The sequence below is a fragment of the Bos grunniens genome, chromosome 3 (assembly GCF_055505025.1).
Source record: "Bos grunniens cultivar Pamir isolate PY7600 chromosome 3, Bosgru_T2T1.0, whole genome shotgun sequence".
Lineage (NCBI taxonomy): Eukaryota > Metazoa > Chordata > Mammalia > Artiodactyla > Bovidae > Bos > Bos grunniens.
Window position 1 is genome coordinate 45,309,430 of NC_141167.1, and position 9,845 is coordinate 45,319,274.

A 9,845-nucleotide genomic window follows, 5' to 3' on the forward strand; every position below is an offset into this window, starting at 1 on the left:
GAAGTTGAAACCAACAATTGCCCACTCCCAAAAATAGAAGTTGATATGATTACTTTAAAGTGTTAGAAGGCACGCTTCAGAGCAGATGAATCCTAATTTACTCAACTAATTCCCTGTGGATGGATATTTTAGTTTGCAAAATGTTGTTGTGATAAACATCATTGTACATACCTCTGATTACATCAGGATAATCCCTAAAGGTGAAATTGCTGGGCTCTAGTGTACACATTAAATATTTCATATAGAAAAGTTCTATTAAGTGAAAATAAGTTTCATTGTGGAAGCTCATTCCTTTTGTAATAACAGTGCTGTCCAATATAAATATAATGCCAGCCACATATGTAGTATAATTTTTCTAATAGCCATATTAAAAAAGAAGTATGTGAACTTAATTTTTTAAATGTATTTTAACCCCAGTATTTCAATAATACTATCATTTTAATATGTAATCTTTATAAAAATTTATTCATAAAAGATTTTAATTTTTTTCTCATATTAAAGTCTTTGCAATCTGGTGTCCATTTTACACTTACAAAATATTTCAATCAAAACTAATACTCAATGGCCACGTGAAATTAGTGTTCTAGTTCTAGTAAGCACATAGAAGGTTTTACACACCTATGTGCTCTGAGACTAATTTCTGGGGGATTATTTAAAGATAGGTCTAATTGAACCTAGTACAGATCATCCATTAATAAGACTATCCATCTCTAGAAAAATTTCACTCTAAGTGAGGCTTTGAAAATACACAGTGGAGAGAGCTTGTGTATGTGTTAGTCACTCAGTCATGTCTGACTCTTTGTGACCCTGTGAACTATAGCCCACCAGGCTCCTCTGTCCATGGAATTCTCCAAGCAAGAATACTGAAGTGGGATGCCATTCCCTTATTCAGGGGATCTTCCCAACCCAGGGATTGAATCCTGTCTCCTGCATTGCAGGCAGATTCTTTACCATCTGAGCCATGAAGGCAGAGGACCCAATTTGGCAACGTCTCCAACCAGTTATGAAGACAAGGGTAGGAGGAGGTCTGATAGAAGAGATGAGACCTAGAGAGATGAAAAGTTTGCTAGTGGGTGTGGTGAGAAAGGGAAAGAATTTGGGAAAATGGCTAAAGCTACCCAAAGGAGATGAATATGCTGTCTGGTAAACTACAATTATCTGGCACGAGAGTGGTCAATTCTGCAACATCACAGAGAATTCATCAGACTTTGGGGGTCTAGATGAAATATGCTTTTTACACTATTCAAACCTTTTTACTCTGATTTCATGTACTCAGTGTTAACTTAGAGCTGTGTTCTGTATTCATCTGTTCCTCACAGCATGTGAATTAGGTACAATTGCTACACCCATTTTGCAAATAAAAAACTGAGGCCCAAAGTAATTAGTTTCACAGCTAGCAACTGCTAGAGCTGGAATTTAAACCTCTGACTTCTAACCCCAATGTCACATCCGTTACCTCTGTTTTATTTTGTTCTCATTGTACCACACGTGCTGATACCACAGAGTTTGACCAGTGATTTAATTTCTTATGCACACTGACACAGCAAGTTGGTGCCCTAAATTTTTAGACATTAATAGTCTAGTCATCAAAATTATATTCCCTTTTGAAAATTAGTATTTAGGAAATTAACTTACCTATTGGCATGTTGTGAAAAGTCTAATAGATCAGTCCTGAGGCTCTGATCAACTCTGAATAGGCCAAAAAAAAAAAAGTTAAATAAAATTGTCTAAAGTTGAAGACCAAATCCTAAATCCTGGAGATTCTATCCGCTCCAACCCAAATAGTCAGACTTTCTCCCTCTTTATGGCCTCTTCATCTCATCTTTATTTCTGATAGTTCTTTAGGAAAAACAAACAAAAAACTGCCCTGGGGAAATAAGAATGTGTCCATCATTTTAATGTGATTGGTAGAGAAGTAGCAGGAGACCTGGGTTTGATCCCTGGGTCGGGAAGATCCCCTGGAGAAGGAAATGGCAACCCACTCCAGTATTCTTGCCTGGAGAATCCCTTGGATGGTGGGCTACAGTCCACGGGGTCACAAAGAGTCCGACACGACTGAGTGAATTCAGCCAGCCAGTCAGCCAGAACAAAAATCACTGAATTCTTCTTGATTGCTTTGGAAATACCATTGAGCCTCCAAATAATGCCTGGGAAAGTACAGGATAAACATGCTGTTGGTATGCGTTTTATCTGACTCCAACTCTTACATCTAGTTTTTGAGATATAATATTCTGACAAAAATCAAGGAAGTCAATAGCCTGAAAATATAAAGGTTTTCATTTTCTTTGTTTTTAGTGAATTTGAGGCTTTGATTAGAAATCTCTCTGCTTAAAACAGATTTGACCTTGAGAAACACACAACTTTTTCATTGGTCAAATGAACTAATAACCTAAATTTGAAAACATCTTCAGTACTTATTAATTGTCCACTTATAAAATATGGGGTCTTGTCTTTGTAACAGAAGTGTTAATTAAGCAAGGAGACCGTCAGACTAAGGTGGTTCTATTATCTTAACAGCCTAGTAAGTAAACCAAAGCCTCTGCCTGCAAATGCCTCAAGGTTAAGAAACTAAAACCTAAGGACAACCAATCCCAAACAGCCAACTAGATTTTACCAAATAAAGAAATATTACCCAATTACTTTCCTCACTTAGCTTCTGTGTCTTCTTTTGTCACTAGCTCCTGGTTGGTGGAGTGCTCCTAACCACGCCAGTGCTCAAATAAACTCTTAAAATTTTAACATACCTTAGTTTATCTTTTAATAGAAGCATGGAGAGAACCCATGAAACTATCTCCTGAAACACTTGAGTAGGAGGCACTTACAAGGTTTTCAGCAAATGTGTTTATGTGTCTGTCAGCTTGTGGAACTAGACTGGGACAGTGGAAAAAAAATAAACAAGTGTTTTTCCTACTAAGAAACTAGAAAAGGAGCATTGTGCTGCACAGTATGTATAAACCCAGACAGTGATCACCAAATTCAAAGACAGTTTATGTAAGTAAATAAAGACTTAGCTGAGAGTCCTGCAGATTTAGAAGTTTCAGTTGCAGACAAAATGGTTCTTTCTTTCAAGGGAATATTTTGTTGAAATGCTTGAACTTTATTCACCAGAAGTAAAAGATGGTCCAGTACACTTTTGTGGGATCTCAGAAATGTTTCTCAGGGAAGGAAGATTTGTTTTGCTTCAACTTGCGTTGGAGTCCTAACAGCATGGCAGAGATGGGGGGAGAGGTGGGGGTCAATCTGCCTGAAGCCAGGGTCTGTGTTCCTGTTTGTCACAGTATCCTTAAGGTGTGGAGCTGGCAGAGCATTATGTAAATGAGGCTGAATAAATGAGAGACTTAGTCTCATTGATCAGAAATTTTTCTCATTAATCAGCGGTGGTTTGGCCACACAGCTGGCATTCAGTGATCCTCTTTGTAGGCTCCCATAAAGGCATTTTAGGGAGGGTCAAGGCATATGACCTTAATGTCATGCTTCATCTGGCTTGACTATGATTTTAAGATCTTTCAAAGATTTGCAATTTGATAGGCATGATGGATCAAAAATGCCCAATTCCTTAGTCCCAGGAGCACCACCTCTCTGATAGAATTTGAAGAGAAACATTTAAAGGACTGCTGTATCCCTTCAGACACTGGCTACAACACAGGATTTGTCTGAAGTGAATTGAAAATCAGAGCCTCCAAACAATTCTGGAAAATAATTTTCATTTTATGAGGATCAGAAATGGCCTCATCAAAGTGTTGGAGAACTTCTCTCAAGGTCTATATGCTCCATGGGAACCATTTGAGTCTCAGGGAGGCCCTGGGAGGCTCCTTTTTTGGCTTCTCAGAGACCCTCATTCTCTCACCACAGACATGGAAGTAATGACACTTGCTGCCTTGCATTCATTAGTATAACAACTTCAATTATTTGATTTTATCCTATGAAATATGCTATATAAATGCAAACAATCATCAAGAATGATAGTTAACAGTCTTTAGCTACACACCTCTCACACCTAATATCCATATATCAGAGACTGAGAAATGTACAAGTATTACTTAATAAAACTGTCTCTTTGTGCTAAACATGGTGACAGGCATTTGTAAAAGCTGTACCTTTCTCTGGTTCCATAGCCTAAGAATTTTTGCTGACTGAGGGAGATACTGATAAAACTCATCTTTCATAAGAGTTAAATGCTAGGGTGGCAGGATGCTGCATTCAATATGGGGGGTGAGAGGGAAGGGGAAAGCAACGAAGCTATTTCCACGTGAGAAAACGTGAACTCCTGAAACCCTAAGTGTATTTAGTAGAAAAAGATTTATCATGATTTGTACCCTGCCAACATTGTACACAAATAGTTTTACAAGATGAGAAAAGTACTGAAACAGGACCTAAACATCTCAGGTTAAAAATGTAGCTCAACCCCATGTGCATTGTTTTGCTTGGCCCTGACCTGTTATCAGTTGCTTCTTATTGTCACCATTGATTATCTCCATGAAACAACAATCTGATTAAATATAGCAAAACCATCAAGTCTTTTGATTTCAGTCTGGAAGAAAGCGGACAGTTTCATTGCTAGAAAAGTAGCTCATATTGTTGCAGGAAGGAGGACCCCTTCCAGGACCTGAGACTGGGCTCTTGTCTAGGACTCAGAAATGACTTGTCCAAAGAGACACACATGGTGATAAAGCCAGAGACTTTATTGGGAAGGGAGTGTCCAGGCAGAGAGCAGGAGGGTAAGGGAAACCAGGAGAACTGCTCTGCCATGTGGCTCACAGCCTTGGGTTTTATGGTGATGAGGTTTGTTCTTAGGTTGGCCTCTAACCAGTCATTCTGACTCAGGGTCCTTCCTCGTGTCACACATTGCTCAGCCAAGGTGGATTTCAGTGAGGATTCTGAGAGGTTGGTAGGACCTATGGACGGGCATCTCCTGTCTCCTTTTGACCTTTTCCAAATCCTTCTGTTTGATGGTGTCTTGTTAGTTCCATGTTCCTTACCGGGACCTCCAATCATAAAGTAACTTGTGAAGATGGTTACTATGGTGCCTGACCAGGGTGGGTGATTTCAGTGTTTCTCCTAACAATTTGCCCATTAAAGATCATGTGCCCATTCTGTTGTTTTATAAAAGACAACATAAACTAAAATGAAGGATGAAGGTGGTCAAGCTTTTATTCATTTAGCAGGTTGACACTTTTTTTTATAGGATACATTTTATGGGGTTTTGATTTTTACAGCATGATCTGCAGCACAGTCTTTGTTTATCCTATTAACTGATATACTCCTTTAATAACTCTGATACTGATGAACATGTGGCAAAACCTCTCCTTGGCACAGTACTTAAATAGAGCATCAATTATGAGTAGGATATGATTATTGTTAACTTAGGCTCCTTGGCTTTCTTAATTTGCTTGGGACTGTTGTTTTTACCTTCTTTGGGGATTTCTTATTGACTTCTTTCATTGTCACAGTGTGATCTAATCTTAAATGCTTGCCTTCTCTTTGCAACCCATTCTAGCTTTATAGCTTGGGTCTTTCATCAGTTTTTGATTTGAGATCGAGTTTTTCATTTATTCATAGATAATTTACCTCTACTGGCTATTTGAGTTTTTCAAGCTCAAAATGCCAATTGAAGTGAAAAGTTCAGAAAAAAAGAAGAGACTTCAAGTGCTTTGGAGTCTTAAGACATTTAAGGTTTTTCCCAGGGGGTTAACTCTCCAATTCAAGGTGGGAAGATTTACCAAATTAGAAATTCATGAATTGATTTCTGAAGTCTCGTGCAATTTGCATTTTAAAAAGAAGGAGGGCATTAGTAATTTGGGTGCAAAATAGAATATACACAATGAGAGAATTAGTCCTGAACTTTTTTTTTGGTATTTTGCTATGCAAATAAGGGAGTTGGTATGGAAAATAGAAGTTGACCCTGCAGTCTGCTAATGGTAAATCTTAACATATGAGATAATATTTTTAAAGCATATTTTAAAGCAGTCTAACTCCAATAACAGGATTAGAGTTATTTGGATCCTCAGCAAATTTTCAAAATTTGCAAATTTGTTTTGGTCTCCTTCTCTCTTTCCATTCTTTACTTTTTCTCATTCTGGTGCTACCTTTTCTTCATCTGTATTTTAACTGTTCAATCCTCAGCTGGCAACTTAATATCCCATTATGCTCCCACTTTCCCCATACCATTCAAAATTTCTTTCTTTTTAAGGTAATTTCAACTATATGTTAGGAGAAAAATAACTTGAATGAATTTCCCTTTACCAGGCTATTTGTGAAATGTATGGAGGAAACAATTTAAAGGAAGTATATTCTAAAAAGAGATATGATGACTATTTACTGGTTTTACTTACTCTGAGCAACAGAATTTTGACTTTAATAGATAGGATCTCCCCAATAAAACATTATATATTTAAAGGAAATAGCAAATAAATTCATCTTATTAGGTTAATTCAGGTTGCTTGTGCTGCCTGAAGAACCATGAAAAGAAGGTTTGTAAAGCAAAGTCAAGGTACAGTAAGAAAAAGCAGGACAAATAATTTCTTCCCTAAATGAGGGACATGAGAATAGTAGTTCTAAGGCCAAACATACACTATTGTTAATGTATTGAACTATACTAATAGAACCTATGCTTTAAGCAGTTGAAACAATTAAATGAAATAATGCTTAGAAAGTACTTAGCATGATGCTCCTCAACTTTAGCTATTCATCATAATCATGGTTCCACACTGAGATTTTTGATTTAGTGTGTCTGAAGTGATAAAAACAACACAGTGACAACAGCAATAGAAAGGCCAATAGCAATTGACTAGATGGAAATGACTTTTCAATGGGATTGAGACTCATTGGCTTTACCCACAGTAGACCATCAATATACAATGGCTATTATTATTATTATTATTAAGACAGACAAGCATTTACCAAATGGTGTGCTATGGACACCAGAACACTATATGATATATGAAAATTGTAATTATATATACACAGAAATGCTGCATAATCTGTCCCCTCCTTTAAAACTGAAAGGTGTTTTACTTACTGAAAAGGTTGAGAAGTCCTTTTGTTGCTCAGTCATGTCTAACATCTTGCGACCCCATGGACCATAGCACACCAGGTTTCCCTGTCCTTCACCATCGCCCAGAGCTTGCTCAAACTAATATCCATCAAGTCAGTGATGCCATCCAACCACCTCATCCCCTGTTGTCTGCTTCTCCTCCTGCCTTCAATCTTTCCCAGCATCAGGGTCTTGTCTAGCGAGTTGGCTCTTCACATCAGGTGGCCAAAGTATTCGAGGTTCAGCTTTGGTATCAGCCTTTTCAGTGAATATTCAGGACTGATTTCCTTTAGGATTGACTGGTTTGTGGTTTGATTTCCTAGCAGTCCAAGAGACTCTCAAGAGTCTTCTCCAACATCACAGTCCAAAAGCATCAATTCTTCAGTTCTCAGCCTTCTTTATGGTTCTTGTCAAGATGGTAGAATAGAAGGACATGCGCTTCATCTTTTCCTGTGAGAATTCCAAAATTTGCAATTAGCTGATGAACAACCATTGACAGCAGAATGTTGCATCCCACCAAAAAAAGATACACTGCATCCAAGGGCAAAGGAGAAGCCCCTACAGGATGTTAGGAGAGGCAAAATCACATCTAAATCAACCCTATGCCTACCAGAGATTCTACGAGGACACAAACAAAACCTTGTGCACACCAGGACACAGGGACCCCATAAGAGACTGAGCCAGACTTGCCTTTGAGTGTCTGTTTCCTGTAGAGGCACAGGTCAGCAGTGACCTGCTGCAGGGACAGGGGGTAGAGCTGCAGCAGACCTGGGAGGCGTGCCATGTGGCATAAATCCTCTTGGAGGAGATTGGCATTAGCCCCACCACAGAGCCCCCAAGCAGATGACCCACAAATTGGAGAACAGTTATACCAAGGAAGTTCTCACACCTTTGCAAAACTTCTGGGGCCCACAACGGATTTGCCAGAACCTGGGGATCTGGCAAAGGGACTGAGAACCCCCAGGGAATTTGACTTTGAAGGCCAATGGAATTCAAGTACAGAACTTCCACAGTACCAGGAAACAGACTTCTTGGAGGGCACAAACAAAACCTTGTGAGCAGCAGGACCCAGGATAAAGAAGCAGTGATCCCACAAGAAACTGATCCAGACTTGCCTGTGAATGTCCAGGAGTCTCCGGTGGATGTGTGGGTTGACAGTGGCCTGCCACGGGTCAGAGTCATGAATACAACAGTCCTGGGAGCCATGGCATGCTGGCATCAGTCCTTTTGAAGGAGGTCACCATTATACCTACCATAGTATGGCCTCAGGCCAAACTACAGGGAGGGAACACAGACCCACCCATTAGCAGAAAATTGGATTAAAGATTTACTGAGGGTTCAGTTCAGTTCAGTTCAGTTCAGTGGCTTAGTTGTGTCCGACTCTTTGCGACCCCATGAATTGCAGCACTCCAGGCCTCCCTGTGGGATTTTCCTGGACCAGGGATCAAACTCGGGTCTCCTACACTGGCAGGCAGATTTTTACCACTGAGCCACCAAGGAAGCTCAGTCTCTGGTGTTTTATTACAGCAGCCTTAGCAAACAGCCTGCCTCCAATTTGTCTGCCTCACTTGGGCTTCCCAGGAGGCTCAGCTGGTAAAGAATCCCCCTGCAATGCAGGAGACCTGGGTTCAATCCCTGGATTGGGACGATCCCCTGGAGAAGGGAAAGGCTACCCACTCCAGTATTGTGGCCAGGAGAATTCCATGGACTATAAAGTCCATGGGGTCACAAAGAGTCAGACATGACTGAGCGAGTTTCACTTTCACTTTGCTCCTGAACTGCTCCAATTAGGTGTTTGACCTCACCGTTGTTATCAAACAGCACATCTGAGAGCACCACAGCATGTGACATGGTTGATTATCCCCTCCTTTTTGGAAATTTGTTCCACTTGGCTTCTTAGACATCACACTCTCCTGGTTTTCCTCTTACCTCACTGTCACTGACCATGTCTTCTGTCTCTTTATTCTACTTTTTCCTCCCTGATATCTTATACTCTGAAACTCTCTATTCCTCTTCCTTTTGTTGGTTTTTTGTTTGTTTGGTTGGTTGGTTGGCTGGCTTTTTACCAAGAATTATCATTATAAAACAGCTATGTATTTTATCATTATAAAGCGCCTATGTAAATACCTATAAACTATCATTATAAAATATCTATTTATCATTTTTGTCTAATTCTTTTCCAAAGAATGTGAGAGATTTTTTTTCTTTTAGCCACTGATACATCATCTACATCTAGGATACTGCTTGGTACATACTAAGTAGTTTCAAAGAATGCTTTTTGAATGAATAAACTGGATGCAACCAATAAATACACTTCAGAAAATGATCTATTTCTTTTCTCATTATGTCATTTCCTGAGGAACTCTTGTCTTCCACCCTATCTGGAAGCAGTAGAGATTCATTTCAGCAGAATTTTAGTAAATTTTAGCATAATTTAGTGATCAGGAGCATAGACTCCAGACCTGGACTCACTGCCTTTGCTGGTTGTGATAACACAGGCATATTTAGCCTAATGCCTCAGATTTGAACAAAAGCTAATGTCTATTTCACCCTATAGGGTTATTGAGAAGATTAAGGGAGAGAATGCATGTAAGGTACTTAATATAACACTTGGAACCTTGTCAACAATGTTATCTTCTATCATTAAGGTCAGAATTTCTACAGCAGAGCTACATGCAATACTTCCTTGACTGCAGAAATCTTAGTTTCTATTCTTTCATCTGTGCCAGTTGCTAGTGCTGTTTTCTACAAAACAAAGCTATCCAGAAATGCTCCCTACTGATGTAGAAGCACAGCACTAACTAGCTATATA

The 9,845-nt window shown here is 39.3% G+C and overlaps 1 long non-coding RNA gene across 2 annotated transcripts; it reads right to left on the reverse strand.

Moving 5' to 3' along the window:
* Positions 1-1,886: 1,886 nt before the first annotated feature.
* Positions 1,887-8,479, reverse strand: LOC147375586 (uncharacterized). Of its 2 annotated transcripts, XR_015161574.1 has the most exons (3): positions 8,149-8,479; positions 7,019-7,483; positions 1,887-2,147 (listed from the first exon to the last, which is right to left on the reverse strand). It is a non-coding gene; the product is annotated as an uncharacterized LOC147375586 (long non-coding RNA). The 2 variants fall into 2 exon arrangements; XR_015161573.1 differs by lacking the exon at positions 1,887-2,147 and having other exon boundaries at positions 5,127-7,483.
* Between the last annotated feature and the right edge of the window lie 1,366 nt (positions 8,480-9,845).